A 27075-nucleotide genomic window follows, 5' to 3' on the forward strand; every position below is an offset into this window, starting at 1 on the left:
GGTTTGTGTACATGCCCCTGGATCAAACTTGCATCCCTCCCCAAAACTGGAGGCCTCCTTTGCTGGAATGATCCTACCCCAAACTTTCTGGGTGGCCAAGAAGAAATGAGAATTCAGTGAGAATACAGGTTAACTATAGGTGGCTGGTTCCTCAAAGGGAGAATGGAGGGGGCTGGGTGCTGAGCTGAGCAAACTCAGATCCTTTTGCCAAACTCATGAGTCAGATAAGTCATTGTCTCCTTCCCTGGGGTGGAGTCATTAAGGGGGGAAGGGAGAGCCCTGAGTATCATGCTAATAAATATTGTTCCCGTAGACTGTGTATTAAGTACCCCTCCCCAAACAAGGCACTTGTATTGGGTGCAGGGGCACAGGGGGTTACAAAGACAAATAACACATGCCCTAGGGTTCAAGGAACTTATAATCCAGCATGAGAGAGTAGATACAGCATGATGCAATGGGTAAAAATACAGAGATGCACGAGTGTAGGGCATTCAGTACAGGGTGAGGGAAATGGGAGAAACTGATGTTGAAAGGGGCCAGAAGCGGCCTTCACAATCTTCATTAAGGAATTTGGTCCTTATTAGACAGGACTAAGGAGCCATGGAAAGTTTCTGAGTAGCAGAGCAAACAGTTGGGTTTTGTTACGGGTTATTGAATGTTAAGTTCGTGTGCCCAACACATAGCGAGTCCAAACAAACTGAAACATGGGAGTTTGGAGCAGAGAAAGGTTTATTGCAGGGCCACGCGAGTAGATGGGTGTCTCCTGCCCCCAAAGCCCCAAACTCCCCCAAAGGGTTTCAGCAAAACCTTTTTTAAAGACAAGGTGAGGGAGGGCTGTGGTTGGCTGTTGCAGACTTCTTAGTGCTGGAATCCTTTGTTCTTGCAACTGTCCACATAGCTCAGATCATGGTGTTCCTGTCAACCTGCAAGAAAACAAATGTTATTCTCTGTTCTGCAACTTTTTAACTCTGTGTGAATGGAAGAGTGTTATTAAAGGTCAGAGACTTGAGAATGGGTTGTCCTGTATATTTCTGGCTATAGGCAACATTCTTTTGCAAAAGGTGCAGAGTCAGCATGACTAAGCACAGGCAACACAGCACAGAGGTGGAAGTACAAGAAAGAGATCCACACGGAGTCAGACGTACTCCTCCCCGCCAGAGTCTTAGGAAGGAGTGTGTAGGATGGGCTAGAATGGAGGAGAGGCTCAAGGAAGAGGCAATGAAGACCTGACTCAGGCAGAATTCAAGAGAGAGACCAGAGATGGAAACCATAGCGGAGGATTGGTTTGGGGGTATTGAAGAACGTGGGACAGTTAAAGTACCTCCCAAGACAGGCAGGAGCAAATGAGGAGAAGACATTGAGTTTGGCTTTGTATGTTTTGAGCTGGATAGGCTGGAAAGGTTTGTGCTCTCTTAGCAGGGAGTTAGACGCAAACAAAGAAACACACATAGACGAAAACAGATGAACGAGCACTTAACCGTGAGCTCAGCCCTGTCTTAGGTATTAGAGACACGAGGGTCAAGATGTTAGATTTTGTCCTTGTCTTCATACAGCTCACCATTGATCCAAAATCTTCCCATCTATGAATGGCAGGCTCTCAGCCCTCATTTAAATGATTTCCCAGATGTTGAGGGGACTCTCTCAAGGGGTGGGTCCAGAAACCAGTCTGTCCCCTGCAGTGCATCTGTCCTGCTTGGACCCTCCCATTCCACCTCCCATTCCTCTGTTCCATCCCCACTGCCTGAAAAACCTGTGCTCGGGGGAGCATCAATGTCAAGTGCAAGGGTGCCACCCTGCACTGGGCTCCGTCTATGCTTTGTCTCCTGAGGTTGCGAAATATCCCTTTTTCTGTCTATAGTTTTACAACAGCTGCCCTGGTTTCTGCCTCTACTGTCTTCCCTCCTGCTGGACCTGAAAGGGACCCCGTGCATGGACACAGTTTCATTCGTCTTCATTTGGTTTGTTCTCCAAATTTCCTCTTTCAAATGCTAGTTACAAATGGAGGAGGCTCCCATGCATGTGAAAGGAGATAGAGATGTGTGTGCCTGTGTGTGTGTGTGTGCGCACGTGCACACGCGTGGTCTGTACTAGCAGCAGGCAGATCAAAGTACTTTGCAACAAAGTACAATGACTAGGACTTCCCTGGTGGCGCAGTGGTTAAGAACCCACCTGCCAATGCAGGGGACACTGGTTCGATCCCTGGTCCCGGAAGATCCCACATGCCGCAGAGCAGCTAAGCCCGTGTGCCACAAAGCTCTCTCTCTAGAGCCCACAGGCCACAACTACTGACTCTGCACGCCACAACTACTGAAGCCCTCACGCCACAGCTACTGAGCCTGCACTCTAGAGCCCGCCAGCCACAACTACTGAGCCTGTGTGCTGCAACTACTGAAGCCCGTGTACCTAGAGACCTTGCTCCGCAACAAGAGAAGCCACCGCAGTGAGAAGCCCGTGTGCTGCAATGAAGACCCAATGCAGCCAAAAATAAATAAATAAAAGCAATAAATTTATATATTAAAAAAAGTACAGTGACTGTTGTGTGAAGGGAAGTAAAGAGCCCCACAAAGACAGATGATAGTGGATCTAATGGTCTAGGACAGAGATTCCCAAACTTTCTGGGTTCACAGAGTCCTTAGTGCCCTAGTAATTCTTCCGCAGTGCGTGAGGCCAAGAGAAATACCCAAGTTCTGTTTGTTAAGTGATCAGGTCCAAAAAACTTAGGGTTTATGTCCTAACAATTTAGTAGAAGTTTGAAAAATAATACACAGAAATCGAGAGAAAACTCTTTTGTTTTGAAAAATGATTACTTGCTAACGTTACATGTGTGCTTGTTGAGGATAACTTCTCAAATGTTGGCATCAGATCAGACCCCGCCACTCTCAGGTCCTTTCCCACAGTGATTGTCAGGTGGTTCTTTTTTTTTTTTTGCGGTACGCGGGCCTCTCCCGTTGCGGAGCACAGGCTCCGGACGCGCAGGCTCAGCGGCCATGGCTCACGGGCTCAGCCGCTCCGCGGCATGTGGGATCCTCCCAGACCGGGGCACGAACCCATGTCCCCTGCATCAGCAGGCGGACCCCCAACCACTGCGCCACCAGGGAAGCCCTGTCAGGTGGTTCTTGCTTTTGGATCACGCCAACTGCCCTAATCCCAACTTTGCTCGAATTTGATCAAAAAGAAGGCAGTGATCTAACGTTGAAACTGCAAAACCTTGAATTAGGAATTATGTGTCCAACAGATGTCAACCACTGTAGGATTTCCCTTGAAATTAAAAAATACCCCAGAGTGTTCCCTGTGAATTTGCTGCCGTGCTCCAGGGCATCACAATGCATTGGGGTAGGGGCTCAAAGGAGGCCTCTGCGTGAAAGGAGGTTCGAACGAAGACACTATCATTAATGAACATGAATTAATGGGTAGGAATAGTCCAGGCAGAAGGGTCCCTGTAACAATGCAGTGAACAGGGTGACGTTTTGTGAGGGTCTCGTTCACGGAGGAATGTGGATTTTACAGCCCTTATCATGATCTGAGTTTTTATATATATACGTATATACATATGTGTGTGTATGTATATGGTATATACATATATACGTATGTGTATATATATGGTTATATGGTTATATGTGTAATGATATTTTATATGTAAAATATTTTAGATATTTTATATATTATGTAATGATATAGTTTGTAATACAGAATTGTATACATTATTTATATTTTATATAGTATGTAATATACTTTACAATATGAAAGCAGCATATCTACACACGTGAATATACACTCACATCCGACTGTCTTCTTACGGCCATGCAGGGATGGGAAGGTTGTTGGCTGGGCGTGATGAGCCAGAGGGTGTGCCCAGTGGAAGCTGTGAGTCCTGGGCTTGTAGCACAATCAGCACAGTTTTAGAACTTCCTCTAGCAACACTTGGGAAGAGGAACAGAGAAAATGGAAGGTTGGCTTTATTCAGGGTCAGGAATGGCTAAAAAAAATAAAAATAAAAAAAGCTGCGGCAGAAAATCCAGGGGCTTGAAGGTGTGAAGATTTCGGAGGTTTGCTGTCTTAACCTTCACAGTGCCTTGTCGCGGGGGCGCTGTTGGAGGGCTGCCTTCTGTGGCTCTTGATCCCTGATTGTAAAATTCTGTGGGGACGTGCCTTTGATGCAGGTGTCTTTTTGCTTCTGATGCTGGGCTCCTAGAATGCTCTTTCAACCTGGAGGCTCCTTTCTCCTTGGATATATATATTTCCTACCTACTGTTTTCTGTTTGGAACTAGAGCTCTTGTTATTGTTTGGCTGTTCAACCTTCTGGATTGATCCTTTCTCTCATGTCTCTCCCCTTCCACCCAATAGTTTTCACCTCCTTATCTCTATTTGTTCTCTTTCTGGGAGAGAAACTAGGATGAACTTCATCTTCAAGTTCATCAAGAGAAATTTTTATTTTGAGAGCTTTCTCTTTACTTTTTGAGAACTCTCCTTTGCTCTCTGATTAATAAATTCTTGTTTTATGGATACATTATTCTCCTCATATCTCTCCAAGGATGTTAACATTTTTTAAAAATCCTGCATCTTCCGTTTTCCTGTCCTCTTCCTCCCTCCCTCCCTCCCCTCCTTCCTTCCTTCCTTCTTCCTTTGTCTCTCTCTGTCTCTTTCTCTGTTCTTCTTAATGAACCAAAGTTCTGAGAAAATTGAGAAATAAGACAAAAACCTAAGGCAGATGGGAGATCAAAACACCACTTTTCTTAAACTATTAAAAGCTCAGGTCGAGATGTGGCTTAGAGTGAAAGCCAAGTGGGCCTGTGACCTGAACCCTAGAATTTGGAGACTTATATACCCAGTCATGGGCAGTGCTGGACCCAGACAGGCCTCCTGTCATGGTGAGACTTAAATCAGGGAAGAGCAGAAGGAAACATGCTGTCTCCTGGACAGACTCTCTCCCAAGAAGAAATGGGGGGCAGGGCGCTGAACTAAGCGTGGCCAGATCTTCCCAGATTAACCATTCTTGCCCTGTGGGAGGAGCAGGTGAGAGTTTGGGAGAGGCCAAGAGTGAGTCACATCTCCATTCAGAAGGAGACACCGGAAGCTGGTACGTTTCCCTGCTGGCGTCTGCTTGCGGGGAGGGTCCTTGCCTGCACAGGAGTAGGTGAAGGTGTTGATGGTGATGAGTATCGGCTTCCACCGCATACTCGAGGGTGACTTCCTGTGACCCCCTCCCACACTCTGTGACATCAGATATCCCCAAATTATGTGTGTCTGGGAAGTCCAGCAGTGGGGAGAAGCAGTGCTTTTCTCAGTCCTCTTCTTTTATTCATGATGTTCTCTGCCCGGCGAAATAAGCCGCTCCTCCTGCCCTGCTTTCCATTCTTTAAGCTTCTATTGATCCGTTCGAGGATATCGCTTCTCCTGAAGCCTCTGTCCTTGAGAATTTATATTTCTGTTCCTTTACTGTGTAAAGAGGTGCATTAAAGCGCAAGCCCTGGATTCTTACACTTGCTTTGCCACAAACTAATTGTATGGCTTTGGACAAATTCCTTGACTGCTCCAAGCCTTAGATTTTTTTCATCTGTAAAACAGGTTGTTATAAGGTGTTTTTTTTTTTTTTACCAAGTCCAAGCTCATACTGTTTGCCACGTGAAAGGACAATAAATGGAAAAACTAGTTATTGGGGCAAGGAATCGTGACTTTATTTGGAAAGCCAGCAGACCGAGAAGCTGGTGGACTAGTGTCCCGAAGAATCCTCTTCCCCGAGTTAGAATTCAGGCTTTTATACTAAAAGGGGAGGGGGTGTGGTTGGTAGAATTCAGGCTTCTTTTATACTAAAAGGGGGGGGGGTGTGGTTGGTTGTGGCAGACTTCTTGGTGTCAGCATCCTTTGTTCTTGCATCTGTCCCCATAGGTCAGGTCATGATGGTCCTGTAAACCTCCAACCAGACAAATGTTATTCTCTGTTCTGCAACTTTTTCTCTATGAGTGAACGGGAAAGTGTTATACTTATAAAGGTCAGGGCCTTGAGAATGGGCTATCCTGTATATTTCAGGCTATAAGCAACTTTCGTTTAGTGATTAACTTACAGCAAAAGCAATAGAGTACAAAGGTTAAAGTAAAAAAAACATCCAATATGGAGTCAGATTTGTTCTTTCCTATGACAGTTTAATGTTATAATACCTGTAAAACATTCATATCAATGTCTGACACATCATGATACATTTTAGTTATCATCATTATAATCTCATTATCTTCTTAGCAGAGTTTTGGGAAGGGTAGGGTGTACATGCGAGTGTCCAATCACCACCTTTCTATTCGGTCTTCAGTGTTCTCATTTTGATTGGTGTTTCATCCAGACTCTTAATTTCCATGGAGGCAGAGTCGATCTTTCTCTTATTCTTTACTGTATCCGTTGCACTCAGCACAACACACAGCCCTGGAAATACTTGTGGAGTGAGTCAGTGGAAACAAATTCACTCGTGACGCTCTTTGTAGGAGGCCATATTGTGTGGTGCTCGAGAACATGGGCTTTTGAATCAGGCTTCTTGGACTTGACTTAGTGCTGGTTACTCACTGGTTGTATAACCTTGGACATGTTCTTAATTTCTCCAGTTCTCAATTTCCTCACCTGTAAAATGAGGGTAAGAGAGTGCCTGCCTCCTAGGGCTCATATGAAGACAAAAAGAAATAAACTGTATGAAGCCGTTGGCCTAATGCCTGGCGTGTCATAATTGCTCGGTAAATGCTAGCTGCTGTTATTGTTGTTATAATTGTTCATTTCCTGCACACCAGGCCCTGGGATAGGCACAGTATGTATGTCATTGATCGAGCGCCTACAGTTTGCTGCGTCCTGTACTTGATCCTGTAGTAGTTAAGAGTCAGATGGCCAGGGTTTGAATTCGGGTGTCAGATGAATAATTTTGAACAAGTTACTTGACCCTGTTGAATCTTACCATCTTACCATCAATGCTTGTGGAATGAGGTTAGAAGAAACCCTATCTGTTGGGTAGTTAGGAGGCAAACCTTAGCACAGAGCCTAGCACAGGGTAAATACATGCTCAGTAAATATTAGCTGTGTTGATGACCACGATGCTGGTGATCACTGTCGTTACTGACTGGGGTTCTTGGCCTCCTTAATCAATAGAAATTGACTAGAGACCAGACAAGAGATTCAGGCAAGGCTTTACTGGGGCCGCTGCTGCAGCAGGGGGAGCGAGAACAAACAACAGGTCCCCTTGCTGGCTGGCTGAGGCCGGGGGGGCAGCTGGCTCCTTACGTGGGGTGAGGGTAGGGGTGCGTCCGGGGGTCGGGCGGGAGTGGTGGCTCAGGCGTTCTGCCCACCCCTTGGTGGTGTCGAGTGCAGGGGGCCTGCGCAGCACCCTGCTGTCGCTCCCGGCTCCTTAGAAGTGGCAGTTGGGTTCTTTTGGCCTTTTTGTATCTTGTTGTCCAGAATTTGCCCCAACTGGGCATGCACGCAGTTATTTTTAGTCCCATGTAGTTTCTGTGTATTTTGTTGCTTGAGGAGACGTTTGTCCAGGTGCAAGCCCTGCAGCAAAGGGTCCCAGGTCCCAGCCTGTCTCACTATGACAGTGATGATGATGACCACGACAGAGTCATGGCGATGACAATGTCGACCACGATGCTAGGGACGAAGGTGACTCTACTGACTCGTGAAGTAGCAGAGTGTGGAGGTCATATGCTCGGGTTATAGCATCAGAAGGTCCTGGAGTTGAGTATCTGTTCTGTCTCACTGATTGTGTGGCCTTGGACAAGTTCTTTTCTCTAGTTACATTTCTGCATATTCATCTGTAAAAACATTAACTATTTCACAGGGCTGTTGGGAGGTTCAAATAGGACACTATATGTCATCAATTCTAGGCTGTATATTGTCCATAGTTTAACATCTCTGAAGTCAAGGATGCATCTTACAATTATTGCCAGACAGGTGGCACATGAATTGGATATTTGTGAAGCAAGTATTCATCAGTGGAGAAATGACCACAGTTCCATGTTTTGTTCTTGCAAAACAATGACGGTTTCATGAGACCCTAAGGAAGGGATTTGATAAAGTGAGTCGATATCGATGAGTAGATAAAACTGCGTTATTTATTTATTTATTTTGGAAATACACACAGAAGGATTTTTTTTATCCCTTGCTAAGCTATGTGACTGAAGGCAGGAGAAATTGTGAAGTTCCACAGACTAGACGGAAGAAATTTCAAAGCAATGAGAGGTTGTTGTGATTGATTGTAGTATGATCAAGAAAGCACCAGCATCGAAAGCTGCAGAACAGGTGTCAGTGTTAGAAGAAAATCCCGGAGGAGAATCATTGGTCGCCTGAATTTTGTGTGGAAAAATGTGGACGTTGATGACAGATTGAAAAACGGTTTAGAACGTTCAGACTCAACGTTTTAAATGTCTTATATTTTCTTTCTCATTAAGACACACGCAGGGCTTCCCTGGTGGCGCAGTGGTTGGGGGTCCGCCTGCCGATGCAGGGGACACGGGTTCGTTGCCCGGTCTGGGAAGATCCCACATGCCGCGGAGCGGCTGGGCCCGTGAGCCATGGCCGCTGAGCCTGCGCGTCCGGAGCCTGTGCTCCGCAGCGGGAGGGGCCACAACAGTGAGAGGCCCGCGTACCGCAATAAAAAAATAAAATAAAATACAGTAAAGTCTTGTTTCACTGTGTGTGTATGCACATCGGGGTCAAAATTCATTGACTGTTACATTGAAGATTTTGTCCTTTCCTATGTGTATATTATTTCTTAATGTATTTTTGTACATTATATGTATGTTTTATATTTGATAACTTGATAGGTGGGAATAATACATCTGTTTGTTTGTTTGACCTCGCAAGTGGGTCATCATTACACCTGAAAGAGGGCCACCAAATTTCTTTGATTGACCATCAATACATTTTTTTTTTTTAACAATTAGAATTTTCCTCTCTGGCAAGTTAGTGAAAGCCTTATTTGTATTGTATCTGCAAATCAACATGAAATCTCCTTGGTGGATGCAACTTAAAAAAAATACAGTTATGTCTTGGAAATTTCTTTCCATGTCAGTAAATAATAGACCATCATTGGGAGTGAATGCAGAGTGTTTCTTTGTACGTATCTGCCATATTTTGCTTAATCGATCCTCTAGTAATGGACTTTTAAGTGATTTCTAATCCTTCTCTATTGCATAGTAAAGCGTGCAGCGGTAAACGTCCTTGTGTAATTCCTAGAATTATGACTGCTGGTTAAAGGTGCGCTGGTTTACACCTGGATACGTATTCCCAAGCCGCCCTGGAGAAATCTTGCTCACTGTTGTTTCATTTTTATGTAGTAAAATCGATCTCTTTACTTTTTTTTTTTTAGATGTTGGGGATAGGAGTTTATTAATTAATTTATTTACTTTTGCTGTGTTGGGTCTGAGTTTCTGTGCGAGGGCTTTCTCTAGTTGTGGCAAGCGGGGGCCACTCTTCATCACGGTGCGCGGGCCTCTCACTATCGCGGCCTCTCTTGTTGTGGAGCGCAGGCTCCAGACGCGCAGGCTCAGTAGTTGTGGCTCACGGGCCTAGTTGCTCCACGGCATGTGGGATCCTCCCAGACCAGGGCTCGAACCCGTGTCCCCTGCATTAGCAGGCAGACTCTCAACCACTGCGCCACCAGGGAAGCCCGATCTCTTTACTCTTTGATTTCTTCTATTCAAACCTTGGTAGACGTTTTCTTTTCAAAGCCTTGGCATATCTTTTTGTCATTTTTTCCTATAATTCGAGTTTTTAAACAGATACAACTTTAACCCAACTGGAGCTTGCAGGCTTTTGATTCCCAGTTTTATTAGAAATAAAGTGACTAACTTTTTCTTCAGGGCAGTAGTCAGGTGGTTGAGGTAGGGTTTACTTTTGTGTAAATATTTATTATTATTCTCATTTCTACAAGTTGTTCACGACTCTTTCTTGTGAAAAAAATGCAAAAACAAAGCACAAAGCAAGAGATAAATAAACAGCCCAGGGACCTCTTCCACCACCCCTCGACCATCACATCCATTCCTCTCCCCAGAGGTAACCTGGGTTTATTACTTTTGTGTGTATCCTACCATGCGCTTTCTTTTGTATTTACATATATGACATGTGCATATAAAACCATGTAGATCTTGTGTTTTTGTTCTAATATAAATGCGATCACGCATATGTATTCTGCAGATTGCTTTTTCTACCCAGTAATATGACATGGTTCACTGTCTGTATCCAGACTTACCTTACTCCTTTTAACTGGTACATAGTCTCTCGTAATACAGAGTTTGGTTTACTTAAACCATTTCAACTAATGGACATGTAGGTTCTTGCACTATTAAAAAAGATGGTGCTGTCAGCAACCTTGTATACGTGCTTCTTTTGGGAACCTTTTCTCTAGGAGGATAAGAGAAGCAGAATTTCTAGGTCAAAGGAGAAGTCCATTTGACGTACAGTTTCATTTCATTTTCGGTGTTTCTCGACCTTTTCTTCCCCCATTATCGCTGCCCCTGAGAAAAAAATTAAATTATTAAATGCAATTAAATACTTCAGTTAATTAAAATTAAATGTGTCTCTGATGAGAGAAATTAACTTCTAGGAAATAAGATTCTGTGGGGTAGAGTTGAGCTTTTGGAGGGCCGCGCACTGTTCTCACGGCCAAGGTCTTTTCACCTCTAAGAACCGATTTTCCTCCCACCGAGAATGCATGATTTAGATAAACACAAGCTGAAAACATTTTTTGTTGGGTGGAAAAGACACATCCCTCGTTTGTGATGACCGCAGGATGTCACATGGAAGTCCTGTCACCGGGAAGCACTTAGCGCTTGTGGCTTGCCTGGAACCCTCAAAAAATAGTTACTCAGTTGAACTGAATGTTGATGGTAACCATGTCCAAGGATGTTATCACGCTTGTTCTAAAGCAGAGCAGAGAGACACTACTAACTTGTCCTCCCTCCTCATACCTCAATTAGTGTTGTCAAGGATCACTAGACTATTGCTAGGCAATTCACAGAGGAAAAAATGTGGAAAAGAAATAACTGGGCTGGAGGCTGTCACTCATGGGAGTTTGCTCACACATTCCTTTTGGAGTAGCTTTTTTTTTTTTTTACATGTTTAAGAAGAATGGAATCTGAGGCCCAGGAGACTCAGCCTTTGAAATATGCTTTGTGACAAGCAGGATGGCAGGAACACCAAGCCATTGCGTTGGTTCTGTGAAAAAAACTTTGATGACTGACTCTGGAAGAAATTGGGCCCCTCGGACGTTGGAAAACTGCAACATGAAAGCCATGACATTTAGAAATAATTACTTCTAGCTCTGCAGTATGAACGCACCAATCATCCTGATGTGAAAGGAAGGCGTTCTAAACAATCGCAGGAGTGAGACACAAAGTCACCAAGTGGGGAGGCTTGGAATAGGGCTGGAGACACAGCTGCTGTCTCAGTGCTGTCGGGGCAAAGAAGGATGCTCACCCCTTCTGTGTTTCAGAAAAGCTGTGGTCTCTTCCTCCCTGCACCGGCCGTGCAAATCTTGGGCAAATCGACTGGTGATTCTGATCCCTGGCTGAGCTGGACGAGCTGGAAGCCAGAAGGTTTTGCTCAAGTCACTTGGGTGGAGAGATTTAACGTCAAAACATTTAGAAGTGCCGCTGGGAGCTAATAAAATGCTCACGTAGGAATGAAGAGACTTCTTCAAGTTCTCAGTCACACTTTTATGCATATGTGAATGTTTTTATTTCCATAGTTATGGTTTCCCTTTCACATGGATTAGAAAAAAAATACAACTTAGCACATCAAACTACTGATTTCATAGGTCTTATTTATTGCCTAGGATGTGGCTTCTAAAAAAACCAGATTCATTGTAAATTGATTTATGTAAAAATAATGTATAAGGGTTGTATATGGAAATGGTTTAAAAAAATGAAGACGTTTCTAGAATGACTAGTTTGAGAAACAGTGATGTAAGCCATTCTTTCCTAGAGTTGACTACACTGCCCACCATTTAGCATGGACCCGACAGAAGCAGTTAAAACCATTTACTGTGTCTTCTGCCGCTGAAAAGGAAGAGCAGGGAAGAAATCTCCAAGATGGTCTCAACTCCTTTGTGAGGTATTGACATACAAAACACCTCCTCTTACAAACACTAAAAGCTGACGTTTCCTGAGAGCTCACTGTGCCAGGTGTCGTCCTAAATGTTTTTAATGTATTTTGTTCCATCTAATCCTTTCGACAATCCTGGAAGCTAAATTCCATTACTATCATCATTGTCCCCATTTTACAGATTAGGAAACTGAGGCCCAGAGAGCGCTTTGCTGAAAGCTGTAGAGCTGATAGTAAAGAGGGCAGGGTTCGATCTCAGGCAGACTCCCTCCAGGCCTGTACGCCTCTGTGTGCTTATTATAGGGTTTCACACAGCTCCCACCGTGAGCTGGAGCAGTTGGGGGTCTCATTTTTTAAAAAAGACTTTATATATTTTTTAGGGAAGTTTAGGTTTAAGACAAAATTGAGAGGAAGGCACAGAGATGTCCCATATACCCCCTGCCCCCTCCCCCCACACAGCCTCCCCGTGATCCACATCCCTCACCAGAGCCGGATGTGTGTTACAATGGATGGACTTACATTAACTCATCGCCTGAAACCCGTCGTGTACCTTTGGGTTCACTCTTGGTGTTGTATATTCTGTGGGTTTGGACAATTGTATAATGACGTTTACCTATCATGATGATGTCATACAGAGTATTTTCACGGCCCTAAACGTGCCGTGTGCTCCACTGTTGGGTGGGGCCCAAGAGTGGAGCACGGAGGAGCCGTTTGTAACAAGCTCCCAGGTGATGCTATTCCTGTGGGTCCTTGGGCCACACCTTGCATGTAAAGACCCAGAATCCTTTGTGACTGCAGGAAGCACCTCTCTTGTCATTTCTGTACCTGTCCTGTCTGTAAAGCAGCAACTGAGTTAAACGTGTGCATGAAATTGGATCCACACTCAGGATATTCGGCCATCAGAGGAGAACCAGATGCAGCACCTGTTTTTCTGTGGATTTCTCCCATCCTTTATGTGTTGGCTAAAAATGTAGCCTGTCTAGCTCCTCTCAAAGAGAAAAGCAAACAGTGGCATCAAGTCCACAGAGCACAAAGGCGGAGGCTGCCCCTTCCAGGGAAACAGGGTTCCTAGTACGTTTGGAGAGGTTCGCTGTTCGTCTTGGGCCTTGGGCTGCACGTTGGTGTTTAACTTTATGTAACATTTTGGCGCTTTCCCTAAGAAGAAGTGTTTCGAAATTGTTTGACGTCCCTGCTCTGGGATGTCTATAAAGAAACAAATTGTCCTTTAATACGAGATGACTTGGCAGTAAAGCATGGCCTGTCCCTTTTGCTGTCCAGAAATATCCCAAACTTGTGGCCTGTAGTCTTCCTTTCCATCCTTCCCTGAGATACCCTTTGAGACAGGAGCCTGCCAGGAATGCTCGCCTGCTTTGCATTCAATTGTATAAATTGTCATAGGTGTGAATGCTAGCCCAGAAGCCTGAGTGTACAAGAAAAACAACTCACAATGTATTTTTGAAATTCAATCTAACTTCTATTTCAAACCCTTATTTCACCAGAGTGGAAAACATTTAATCTCGGTTAACTGTTTTTTTTTCTTTTTCTGCTCTAGGATTGTATTTAAATTTGGAGGAACCAAATGTCCCACGGGCTTATCTGCTCTTTAATGAGGTTACAAGGGCATTGGATGAGACAACTACCACCCAACTTGGTCTTCCTTCATTGGCCCAAGCGTGTCCCCGTAGGGACTTCCTTGTTCCTGTTGCATGGTTCCTACCTGGCTTTACTCTTACTCAGGATGTTTTCCAAGAAATATTTTGTCTAAGCTGAGAGTCCTTTCCAGGGCGCTAACATCCTGGGCTTTTGAAACATCACAGTCTGGAAAGTATTATTTTTTCCCTTTGCTTCCTTCTTTACATCATCCCCTGAACCAATAAGCATGAAATATCTTTGCTGTTAAAAACAGAAGAAGGGCCCAAAAGGAGAGAACAAAAGTTAATAGTATTTGAAATACGTTACGTTGCTACAAAATCTAATGCCCCAGGTGAACTGCCGTGTAATTTGTGTAGATCCGGGTGTGTTTTGATTTTTTCCACCCTGTAGGCATTTTAATGATGCTATAATTCTCCTAGAAGCTACTCTTCATGTTTGGCCTTCTTTCTTAAGGTTCACCCGATGTCTGCTAAAAACGTGTGGCGTCTGGAGAGGTGGGAGCTCCGGAGCTGGAGAAGGAAGGAGAATAAGAGAACCCTCCTGGAAACTTTGCTGGGTTACGCTTTGGAAAACGTGGCTTATACTAATGGCCCAACCTATGTGCGTTTGTAGCAAGGTGAGATAAACTAATTAACTCAATTCCAGTCATTGAGATAGTACTGGTGGCACGTTCATTTTACTGTGTGCTGTAACTGGGTGGTAGTTAAGGACATCAGCTTTGGAGTGAGAAAGCGTGTGCTCGATTCCTGGTTCTGACGCTTTTCACACTGTTGGCCTTGGGCAAGCTACTCCACCTCGCCAGTTTTTAAAATGGGGATAAGAGGAGTACAGCACCTGCCCTCCGTATCCGCGGGTTTCATATCCGCAGATTCAACCCATGGAGGATTTCCAATCACGAAATTACGATCTGCGGTTGGTTGAGTCCTCGGATGCGAAACCCCGCGGATACGGTCGACTGTACTCGCTTAGGACAGCATCTTATATGAGGGTGTTGAGCATCCGCAAATTTGGGTATCGGCAGGGGCTCCTGGGACCCATCACCCAGGGATGTCAAGAGACGACTGTATGGGATGGGGCTGTTTAAATGTTTGAATGAGTCACTCAGATGCCTGTTAAGAGCTTAGTGCAATGAATGCCTGGCCTTTGGCAAGCACAGAATAAATGTTAATTTATGATAATCATCATACAGATAGGGTTGGTTTTCTGAAAATTTCCCCTTTTTAAGTTAGCATCAAGGAGGTCCATTGTTTGGTCCTTGTTTATGAAGATGGAAAAACCCAAGAGGCACAAAGACCTTTATTTAACTGTGCATGAGTCTGAAAGCAGGCAAAGCCTCTGATGTGCACTAGCCATTGCCTTTTTCACCATGGGAATTATGGCTCTAACGTTTTATTTTGAGCATGTTGATTTAGCAAACCTAAGACCCTGGTTTTAATATACAAGATCTGAAGCATGGCCTCTTGTAACATATTCGCAGATGCTTGCGGTGGGAAGACTAGGTTAGGCTGTACCTGTTGACATCATGACTGGTCATGTCCAAGAAGCAAGACACATGCTTTGGAGTTGGCAAAGGAAAGGGTATTTTCACCCTAAACACACGGTTCATTTCAGTAATTGAGGCTGGATATTCACAAGTTGCAAAACTTTAGACAGGTGTTCACAAGCCCGTGAGCAAGGACTGATAAAAATCACAGAGCGATAAGCTGAGTCTTATCATCGGAGAGTTCATACATAGGCAGGAGTCTCCGTCTGCTGCCACGAGTGTGATTTCTGGGCTCCTGCGCCAATTTTATGGACTCCTTCTATCCAGGAACCTAAGCTTGGGAATGACAGACATCTGCCAACCTCTGAGTTCCAGCTAATCCTTTTGGGATGTGTCCTTGGAGCCCCGCTGCCCACCTACACACTGTCCTTCACTTCTTTAATATTCCCCCCCTCCTTACCTCCCCCTTTGCTTTTTTCTTTCTAGCCTGCTCTCCACCAAAACAAACATCACAGAAATTAACCAGTATCATCTGGTAAGGCACAAGCTGCATGGCTGTGCAGCACAGTAGTATAATACTTTACCTCTTTCCAGAGAAAGAGTTTGGAATTTTGGTCCTGCCTCCACCCATTTCAAATTAAAAAGGCTGACAACAGCACTGCCCGTGAGGATGTGGGGAAATGAGAACCGACTTCATGACTGCTGGGAATGCAAAGCTGTAGAAACACTTTAGGAAAAAGTCTTGACAGTTTCTCATAAAGTTTATACACTTACCAGACGATCCAGAAATTTCACTCCTAGGTGTGCACGTAAAAGAAATGAAAACATACATCCACAAAAAGAATTATACAGAAATGTTTATTGCAGTTTTATTTATAATAACAACAACAAAAAAAAAACCCTGGAAGCAGCCCAGACGTTCACCAGATAGTGAATGGATAAAGAAATTGTGATATATCCATTCGGTGGATATAAAGCAATAAAAAGAAACAAAAACTACTTTATACGTGCATCAGCATGGCTGTATCTCAAAAACATTATGATGTGTGGAAGGAAATAGAGTAAATGGTATCCATGAAATTCTACAGCCGACAAAACCAGTCTAGAGTGACCGTTCAGTGGTTGCCTGGGGCTGAAGGTAGACATGGAGGACTTTCTGCCTTTTTTTTTTTTTTTTTTTTTTTTGCGGTACGCGGACCTCTCACTGCCGTGGCCTCTCCCGCTGCGGAGCACAGGCTCCGGACGCGCAGGCTCAGCGGCCATGGCTCACGGCCCCAGCCGCTCCGCGGCATGTGGGATCTTCCCGGACCGGGGCACGAACCCGTGTCCCCTGCATCGGCAGGCGGACTCCCAACCACTGCGCCACCAGGGAAGCCCGGACTTTTTGGAATGAAGACAAAGTTCCACATCTTAACTGTGGTGGTGGTTACACAGATGTGTGTGCTTTTCAAAACTCACGAACTGTCTATATATTTTCCCAGTTTTATTGAGAAATAATTGACATACATCACTGGATAAATTTAAGGCGTGCAGCGTGCTGGTTTCATTTACATATACGGTGAAATACATGAAATCATAGGTTTAGCTAACATCTATCATCTCATGTAGAGACAATAGAAAGAAAAGAAAGAAAAAAGAACGCAAATTTTCTCCTTGTGATGAAAGCTCTCAGGATCTGAACAACTTTCCGATGTATCGTGCAGCCGTGGTAGCTGTTGTCATCCTATTGTGCATTACATCCCTAATGCTTATTTACCTTTTTAATTTTTTTAAATTGAAGTAAAGTTTATTTTACAATGATTCGGTTCCCTGCAGAGAACCCCCTGTAAATGTCCATCTTAATTATGCTATATCCTTAAAATTTGTCTATCCTTAAATTTATGGTTGCAAAGAACAGGCAGCAACAGGGAAAATGCTTATTAAGAAAGAACATGTTACAAAATCGGACCCCTTCATAACAACTTTATTTGAAACAGATGCATCAGAAAAAGGATGGGAAAGATGTACCAAATCCCTTAACACTGGTACTGCTAGGATGGTAGGATTCTGGGTGATCCATGTTTCTGTCCCTCTAATTTTTACCCAAATAAAGAAAATTCAAAGGCAGCAATTCTGTTCAACTGTAGGGCCCACTTCCTTCAGAAATACCTGTGTGTAAAGGCAAGCTGGGAGGGAAGACTGAGTGAGCTGACCTTTGGAAGGACTTAGATTTACCTCTTGCCTTTTAATTTTTAAGAGCACAGTCAAATGATACAAGGGTAGACAGTAGCCACCCTTTCCAGCTTCGGGTCTGGGAGGATTCCCAGATTCCTCTCTCCCTGACCTGCTATGACCTAGAGATTTCAAGGGCTGTGGGTGGGAATGGAATTCTAGTCCTGACCTGGAGAATAGGAAGCAGAGGAACAAGGAATGAATGAGATTCTCTCATTAGATAACTTGTTTCCTAGAGCCAAGAAGGAAATCAACAAGGCGGTGTAGCCGGATAATTCAGGATAATTCAGGCTGCTATCGGCTGGGACACATCCTGTCCGCATCAGCTCAATGGGAAGACCGTGTGCTTGGGAGTTAGATAAACCTGGGGCGAGAACCGTTTGACCTTGGCCAACTCACTTGCCTTCATTAACCCTCAGGTTCCTCACTGAGAAAGGGGGATAGTAACATCTATCAGTAAAATTTAGACTTGTTTTGTTACGGACATTGGAACTTCACCCAAGACAACTTCAGTAATTTATCTTAAGGCTGCTTCTGTATCTATCTCATGTAACTTACGAAAAAAAAAGGAATCAGGAGTAGGAAAGCCACTGGAACTCCGGGAAAAAGAATTTTTTTCTTTTCTACTTTTCCCTTGCCGATTTTTTCATTCTCCCATCCCACCCTCCAGACCAGCTTCTAAACTACTTATGGGGGGAGGGGGAGTTTGGGAGGATATCTGTATAAACTTGGCTGTGGAAGTCATTATTTTAAAATACTCGATTGGGGCCTTTCCATATTGGTGACACAGGTCTTCTTCAAAGTTGTTTCTCGTATTGAGTGGTGTGCTCCGGGTCACATGGCTTCTGCTGCATGTATTAGTGGCCGCAAAAAGCCTGCCTCGGTGCACAGGAAAAGCCACACTGCGTTCTCCGATGCATCCAAGGGAGCTGTGGCCTAGGAAGCGCTTCGTCTGTTTTCTGTGTGCTGTTTCATCCAGCCACAAGCTGGTCTTGTTGGCTTATAAAATTTCAACAGCTGGAGGAGAGTGGGGCTGTGGATGAGGAAGCCTACTATTGTTACTGTTCTTTAAACTTGCACCACGGGGGGGGGGGACTACATGACAAGTACTAACGTTTTGTGAATTCCCCTACCCGCCCCCCTCGCCCGTGCATGTGCATGACCAGAGAGAGAGGAGGGAGAGAGGGAGGGAGAGAGACAGAGAGATCAAAGCCAAAAATACATAACAGGTTGTGATTTCAGTCTTACCTCTACTGATAAATTCTCTGAGGTTAGTCAGTGGAGTGCAATAAATCCCACTTTTAATGACTGTAAAGAGACAGGTTGCCACACCTTTCCAGGGTTAAAGTTAACAGCTTTGGCCAACAGAGGGGCTGGCCTTTTGCAAGTTTCTAGAAGAGATACTCTGATTGGACCAGCTTGGGCAGCCACCCCTTTCGAGACTAATCATCTGTGACCAGGGGCTGAGGTCACCGTGTACAGAATGGATTCCAGGGGTTCACGACTTTGCAAAGGGACACAATGACATGTCATAGGGTGCTGGACCTATCCTCTTCCAAGTATCCACCACACAAGCTCAGGAAGTGATGTGAAGATTAGATGTATGTCAAAACCCCAGTTTGAGGCTGAAACAAAACAACAAGCTTCTGTTTCTTTTCTTGAAGCAAAACCCTGTTTCCTGAGAGCTCAAGATGAGTTGTCCATTCTGCTTCCTCTTGGCTCTGCTGATACACCAATGCCGGGATGGGGTAAATCATTGGTATTTCTAAGAAACCATTCCCTGAAGAAACCATTTCCTGAAGGAAGCAATTACCCGTCATAAGTATCTTTCAATTTTCATTTTATTGCACAAAATACTCAGTCTTGATAAAACTCCAGATCTACATTGAGCTTGACCTCCTAGGTTATTTCATGAATCCTCACAGGAATCCTTTAGAAGGACAGTTATTATCCTTCTTTTGCAAACATGTTAATTGGAGATCAGGGAGGTGAAATGGCTTGCGTTAGGTGATTTGACTTAAGTCATCCAATTCCTAGTTTCATGCCATCTTCATTAGACAAAGCGGGGTCCTTTTAAGAGTCTCACACTCTCATAAATAGCTGAAGTTGTTTATTTAGTTAGAATTTGGTGTTTGATCAAGGCTTGGAAAGTTGCGCTCATTCCTTAATGACCATGAGGCAGGCTGGGCATGGTCTCTGCCCTCGGGTAGCTTACAGCGGCAGGGCTGTAATATTGCTGAACAAATAATTATAGGGCAGTTTAATTATTTTTATCCTGAGTCCTGTGTAGAAAATATACAGCGTATTTTGAAATATGCCTCTTAAAAATAGAGAACTTGGTGCCCCTGGTGGTGCAGTGGTTAAGAATCCTCCTGCCAATGCAGGGGACACGGGTTCGAGCCCTGGTCCGGGAAGATCCCACATGCTGCGGAGCAACTAAGCCTGTGCGCCACAACTACTGAGCCTGTGCTCTAGAGCCCGCGAGCCACAACTACTGAGCCTGCGCTGTAGAGCCCGTGAGCCACAACTACTGAAGCCCGTGCACCTAGAGCCTGTGCTCCGTAACATGAGAAGCCACTGCAATGAGAAGCCCGCGCACCGCAACGAAGAGTAGCCCCCGCTCGCCGCAAGTAGAGAAAGCCCGTGCGCAGCAGCGAAGACCCAATGCAACCAAAAATAAATAAGTAAATTTACAAAAAAAATAGAGAACTTAAAAATCTTCTTACCCCTTGATCAAGAATTCTATTTGCAGGCGTTTCTAATGTTTAACTTATTTTTTAATTTTAATTTTTAATTTTTGTACAGTTTTAAAAGGTTACACTCCATTTACAGTTATTACAAAATATTGGTTATAGTTCCCGTGTTGTACACTACATCCTTGAGCCTGTCTTACGCCCAGTGGTCTGTACCTCTCACTCCCCCACCCCTGTACTGCGGCTCCCCCCGGCCCCCATCACCGCCACTGGTACCCACCAGTTTGTTCTCTGTATCTGTGGGTCTGCTTCTTTTTTGTTATATTCACTAGCTTGTTGTGTTTATTAGACTCCACATATGAGTGAGATCATTACAGTGTGTGTCTTTCTCTATCTGACTTATCTCACTTAGCATAATGCCCTCCAAGTCCATCCATATTGCTGCAAACAGCAAAGTTTTGTCCTTTTTGATGACTGAGTAGTATTCCATTGTGTGTGTGTGTATGTCTGTATGCCACATCTTTTTGTTTTGAAGTGAACTTTTTTGTTTTCTACATGCATCTTTGTAGTACTGGCACTGGTATTTTCTGAGGATACACTCTTAGAAATGGAATTTCAGATTCCAGGGACATGGGCATTAACGAATTAATATTTGTGCGTTTACAGTCGTACCAAGAGTGTACGACAGTGTCTTTGATCTTGCCTTTTTGCTAACAGTGGATGTTATCAATATCATGAAAGTATTTCCTGTAATAATTTTTATCCCGCTAGAGTTTCAATGAGGTTCAGCATTTTTTTCATATTTGCTCATGATTTGGGTTCCTTTCCTGTTGTCTGTTCTTACCGTTCACCTGGTCTCATTTGTTTGTTGGTCTTCTGTTGTGCTGTTTCCCCATTTCTCGTTGATTTGCAATAACTCTACATTCTGGATATTATTTTTTTTTTTTGCGGTACGCGGGCCTCTCACTGTTGTGGCCTCTCCCGTTGCGGAACACAGGCTCCGGACGCGCAGGCTCAGCGGCCATGGCTCACGGGCCCAGCTGCTCCGCGGCATGTGGGATCTTCCCGGACCGGGGCACGAACCCGTGTCCCCTGCATTGGCAGGCGGACTCTCAACCACTGCGCCACCAGGGAAGCCCTGGTTATTATTTCTTTATATTTTATTTGCTGAGCATATTTTCTTTCAGGCCGTTATTGGTTTGTTTGATTTTAACTCTATTTATGGTATCTTTTGTAGTGCAGATTTTCCATTTTTTGTGTTGTCAAATCTGTCAGATCTTTTCAGTTAGACCTCAGTTTTATGTCTTGCTTAGGAAGTCTTTCTTAGCCTTAAAATTATAAAAAATTTGTCTATTTTTTCTAATGCTTTTGTAGCTTGTGGTTTATCTCTGGGTATTTAATCCATCTGGAATTCATTTTTGTGTATGAGGGAGGGATCTAACTCCTTTTGCAAAATGGAATATCTCAACACAATTGTTAAATAGTGTTTCTTTTCCCCTCCACTTGGAAAATGCTACATCCTGTACTATAGGCCCACACAGTCATGCTTTTGTTTCTGGGCTGAAAATAATTAATTCTAATATAGAACTGTCACCAAATCAGTATTGCTTATGCAGATGTGCCGTTTCCCCAATATCAAAACAAACTAATTTTCTTGCAAGAAACAGTCCCCTTCCACCTCTGATTTTTCTTTTACCACTCGTACCTTTAGCATGTATGGCTGGTTTTCTTTCTTTTGTTGGTGTAGTACTTTGTGTTACTCCTGAAACATTTGACCTTGTGAACAGGCTTAATTTCCCCAAGAAATGGTGGCGAGCCCGGTAGCTTTCTCTCCTGCATATTCCCCAGCTCTGAATTTAGCCACTTGCAACAGACTTTGCCTCTGGCTTTTTCTTTCAACCTTGTTCTTGTTTGCTTCCAGGAGAAATCACCATATGCTGGAATCTTAGGAGTGGGGAAGAGTCATAGGTTATCAGGACCACATACAGATTCCCAGGTCTCACCCCTGAAGTTTATTGGTTTGAGGTTTAGCCCTAGAATCTGCACCTTTACAAAGCTAGGCCTTTGCTCTTTCTGCAGGCTAATCTCTCGTTTGTAAATAAGATGATAATTGAGCAACCAGAGCTGTGAGAACAAAACATCTGGTGCAGCAAATGATTCTCTAGGGTCGCTCTTCTAGTTTCCTAACAAGAGATGCTACAAATAAACTCTTGGGTCCTATTATTCCAAAGGCCACTTTGACATTTACTTTAGTGAAACAAGATGGAGGTATCTTCCTAACAAAAGTAACCAGCAAAGCCAAAAACAGAAAGAAATCCAAAAGCACTAGATTGTAAGCATCTCTGTTGAGTTCTTGCATCCTTTCAGCATACGTGGGGATTACGCATTATGCCTCCACACTCCTCTCTCTTCTGAAGATGTCACTGAAGAAAGATTCCAATGCTAACATCAGTCAGTTGCTTGGAAGCTGACCCCGGCTGAACCATTGCTTCTTTTTCCACCGCCTTTTCTGGAAATTATTAAGAGATAAATGACAGAGACCAAAATTTAAGAAAATGCCAGGAGTTTGTTTATTCTGATCTGGTTCCTTAGAGATGCAAATGCATCAGTTGTGAATATGATGGGTGGAATCATAGTATTTCAACCTGCCATCTCTACATCAAGGCCTAATTGGGTCTTGCTAGGAAAAGACAAACGGGTGCTCTGTTTGTCAAGACAAGAGAAGAGACTTCTTAGAACTTTTACCTCTGATAACTCAAGTCCAGACTCAACAAGTTAGTTCATTTATAAAGGGTTCCATTTCTTTTTTCTTTTTTTTTTTTTTTTGCGGTACGCGGGCCTCTCACTGTTGTGGCCTCTCCCGCTGCGGAGCACAGGCTCCGGACGCGCAGGCTCGGCGGCCATGGCTCACGGGCCCAGCCGCTCTGCGGCACGTGGGATCTTCCCGGACCGGGGCACGAACCCTCGTCCCCTGCATCGGCAGGCGGACTCTCAACCACTGCGCCACCGGGGAAGTCCCAAGGGTTCCCTTTCTTAATGTATATGCAAATAAGCACCCTTGTCTCCGTACAGATATACGCGCAGATGCACACCCCTAAGAGTGCGGCTTTTGTATTCATCGTTGCAAGATAGCCTCTGCACCTAAAACTGCATTCTTATTTAGGCAGGAAGAAGGCGGAAGGGCAAGAATCAGGCCGGTTGAGTCTGTCCTTAAGAAAATCTCTCCTAGGATCCTTCACACAGGTCCCCGGAAACTCCAGCAGTAGACATAGCTGAGGATAATAAGCTTACAATATTCCTGCCTCGAACAAAGGTGAGACTCGTAAGTGAAAAGGGGAGTATGCATCCTGAGAGTTAAGAAGCAGTGTCTGTCTTGGGGTTCCTCCCCCAAATTTCCCAAACCTCTGTGCTTTCCTGCATCTCACCTGCAGCAGCCCAGTGGTACCACGATCCACTCACCTGTATCCCCTTATAACTGATCTCCCTGCACAGTGACGAGTTATCTTTTTATTTTTATTTATTTTGTAGTTTTTAGTTTATTTTTTTAAACGGCTTCACATTTCTTTCTTTCTATTTTTTTTTTTTCTTTTGGGCCGTGCCTCGTGGCTTGTGGGATCTTAGTTCCCCGACCAGGGATCGAACCCAGGCCTTCGACAGTGAAAGCTCGGAGTCCTAACCACTGGACCGTCAGGGTATTCCCTTGTAATCTCTTTAAAACGGTGTGAATTTGGATCACTTTGCTGTTTAAAACTTTTTATGACTTCCTATTTGAGTTAGAATAAAATGCACACATTTTTCTGTGACCTAAAAGGCCCACGTAATTGGGTATCCTCCATTTAATTTTGCTCTTTCTTCTTCCTGGCTTATAACAGGCCAGGCACATTGGCCTCCCGGCAGTACTTTAAACCCACTGTGATCTTTCCAGTGTTAGGGCCTGGGTAATTGTTTCTCCTGCTCGGCTTCTCTCTTTCCACAAGTTTTTGTCCAAATGTCACTCTCTGGGACCATCCCATCCAGGACACTGTGATGGTCTTTTTGATGTGTCAATTTAGCTAGGCTACAGTCTTTAGTTCTAGAGCCAAACACAAATCTGGGCACTGCTGTGAAAGTATTTTGTGGATGTGATTGAAGTCCATAGTCAGTTGATGTGAACACAGGGAGATTTTCCTAGATAATCTGGGGGAACCTGATTCAACCATTTGAAAGGCCTCAAAAGCAGAGCTGAGGCTTCCATAAAGAAAAAGAGGGCTTCCCTGGTGGCGCAGTGGTTGGGAATCTGCCTGCCAATGCAGGGGACATGGGTTCGAGCCCTGGTCTGGGAGGATGCCACATGCCGCGGAGCGGCTGGGCCCGTGAGCCACAACTACTGAGCCTGCACGTCTGGAGCCTGTGCTCCGCAACGGGAGAGGATGCGATAGCGAGAGGCCCGCGCACCACAATGAAGAGTGGCCCCCGCTCCTGGCAACTGGAGAAAGCCCTAGCACAGAAACGAAGACCCAACGCAGCCAAAAATAAATTAATTAATTAAAAAAAAAAAAAGAAAAGAAAAAGAAATCTCACCTGTGCTTAGCCATTTAAGTCCATGTCCAAAGTGTCAGCCTGCTCTTCCCAACAGGCTGCCCTATGGGTTTTGGACTTGCGTAGCCAGGGCCCACCACTGTGTAAGCCGGCTTCTTGCAATACATCTCGTGATATGTATCTGTACTGGTCCTCTTCTCCGATTGACCCTGAAGGACACATCCCTCTTCCCCCACCTACCAGTTGCTCTTTATCACAAAACCCCATTTATTTCCTCCGAAGCACTGGATTCCATCTAAAATTACCTTGCTTATTTATATATTTACTTGTCTATACATTTATGTCTTTTCCTACTGAAATGGTTGCTCCCAGAAGGCAAAGTCCGTGCCCGCCGTCCTCACCACCGTATCTCCAGTACTTAAACAAGGTTTCTTCTGTAGTCTGTGCTCAGTAAACATTTGTTGAAAGAATGGATGAATGGAAATCTGGTAATAAAATTTGGCCCACAATTCCCTTCCAGATTACACATAGTTACATTTCCAGGCTACATCCAAAGAAATGATTTGGCAAGACTGCCCCCCCAAAAAAAGTAAAATAAATTGTGGTGTATTCATTCACTGAAATGCTAACTGTTAACAATGAAAAGGTGGCTCTGTATTTGTGGATAAGGAAACAAGCAAAGAAAGGAGGCTACTGGACAACATACATGGTCATTTTCACAAATGTTTAAAAGAAAAGGGTAATATTAGAAGTATACAGTTTCAAATGGATGCTTTATAAAATATACTTGTGGCTAACAAAAGTCCTAAAATAGTTTATAGCTTTGGAAATTGGAAAAACTGACGGCTACACATCTGTAAGAACAAATTTGCTTGTAGCCTTGGCTGGTCAGGGAATATATACTCCAAACTTTATATGTGTTGCTGCAGGTTAATTTGTCCTAAGATGTGTGAATCGAAGAAACACATTCCTTGCATACAACGGGACCCACCTCCAGCTGGGAAGGTCCAGCTGGGATGGGTGGGAAAGCTGAGGGGGATTGGTGAAAAGGTGAGTGGTCTAGCTTGGTGGGAGCACAGAGGAGAGGAAACTGGGGCTGGAGAAGGATTTTAGGAGTATCCACGGCAGGTCTCCAGCTTCCAGGAGAAGCGCTAATGCCTAGTTTAGTAGGCAATAGGGAGACCACTGAAAGTTCTTGAGCAGGGCAGTGGTACCTGCCTGAGACTGTAGTTGCTCCGTAAAGTTGAATATTACGTGACTGATGGGTCGCAATAATCCTGTTGAAAGTTACCTTTACAGAGCAGATATCACTTGAGATTGACCTCGGTCCTGAGAGCCAACAGAAGAAACACCTCTTCTGCCAAAGTAAATTGTGTTGTACTCCCTCCCCCTAACCTCCACCCCCCTTACCTACTTCCACGGAACCAGCAGTGACAGGCACTTGTCCCCATTTCCTGGACTCTCAGAATCCTGGGAAATCAAGGAAAACTGCTCTGAACTACGTCTGGTCCATATAAATGACAACTCATTTTTTTCCTAATAAGATTTTTTTTTTTTTTTTTTTTTTTGCTGGCAGAATCACACAGCTATTTTCTAAATCAAAGATCAATTTGTTAGATTATTTTTTACGGGTGGCATAGGGGTAATGGCTTCTGTAAAACAGCTGTTCTGTAATGAGAAAACAAAGATTTGTTTGCCCCAACTGAGTGCAGTTACCTTTGGCTACCAGAGGGAAAGTTGTAGGAGCAGTGTCAAAATTCAAGGAGGATTGTTTGCAACAGAATTTTTTCTTTTCTATTTTTTTTTCAAAAGTAGCGAGGAGACTGTGTTCATTCGCATTTTATACGCTGTCCTAGAATAAAGCAAAACTCCCAGATCTGTGTGGGCTTGTTCATACAAATGACTGGTGAATCAGATTCTGTCAAGTCAAAGGAATTCTATTTTGAAAAGAAGTGAGGGACAATCCGAGTTAGGGGCCTTTCCTGCAAGTCCGTACATCGTTTTAATTCTAGGGCATCATTCACCCCCGTGAGTTTAAGGTCTACTCTGGCAAAAGAATGACTACGCTGGAGGCCCCAGGCTTGCTCTGATTGGTTCTTCACGAGCCAATCAGATGTAGGCTCGCTGTGATTGCACACGTCCTGAGAGGGTGCTTCTCTGCTGTTCGATTGTCCGCCGGTCTTCTCAGTGTGTCACTTGCAGCATCCTCGCCCCTGCACTCTGCATCCTCTGTGTCATCTTGTTGTTCTCCCCCCATCACACCCAGGCCCTGATCTTATTCTCTTAATTCGTTTTTTTGATCTTCCCAGTCACAGCTCCTACCCTGATTTCACCAGTGTCGAAAATTCATCCTCATCCAATTTCTCATTTCCACCTTGCAAGTTCTCCAAAAGTCGACTCCTTCCTGGAGCTTTGTCCAACACACTGAAGACCATGCATTCCTC

General features: G+C 44.2%; 1 long non-coding RNA gene across 1 annotated transcript in view; it reads left to right on the forward strand.

The window, feature by feature from the left end:
• Nucleotides 1-14475, forward strand: part of LOC125962078 (uncharacterized) — a 30562-nt gene extending 16087 nt beyond the window's left edge. The window contains exon 3 of the long non-coding RNA XR_007473467.1: nucleotides 14180-14475. This is a non-coding gene — a long non-coding RNA (uncharacterized LOC125962078). The remainder of the gene's footprint in view (nucleotides 1-14179) is intronic.
• Nucleotides 14476-27075: the final 12600 nt, after the last annotated feature.

The sequence above is a fragment of the Orcinus orca genome, chromosome 19 (genome assembly GCF_937001465.1).
Source record: "Orcinus orca chromosome 19, mOrcOrc1.1, whole genome shotgun sequence".
Taxonomy (NCBI): domain Eukaryota; kingdom Metazoa; phylum Chordata; class Mammalia; order Artiodactyla; family Delphinidae; genus Orcinus; species Orcinus orca.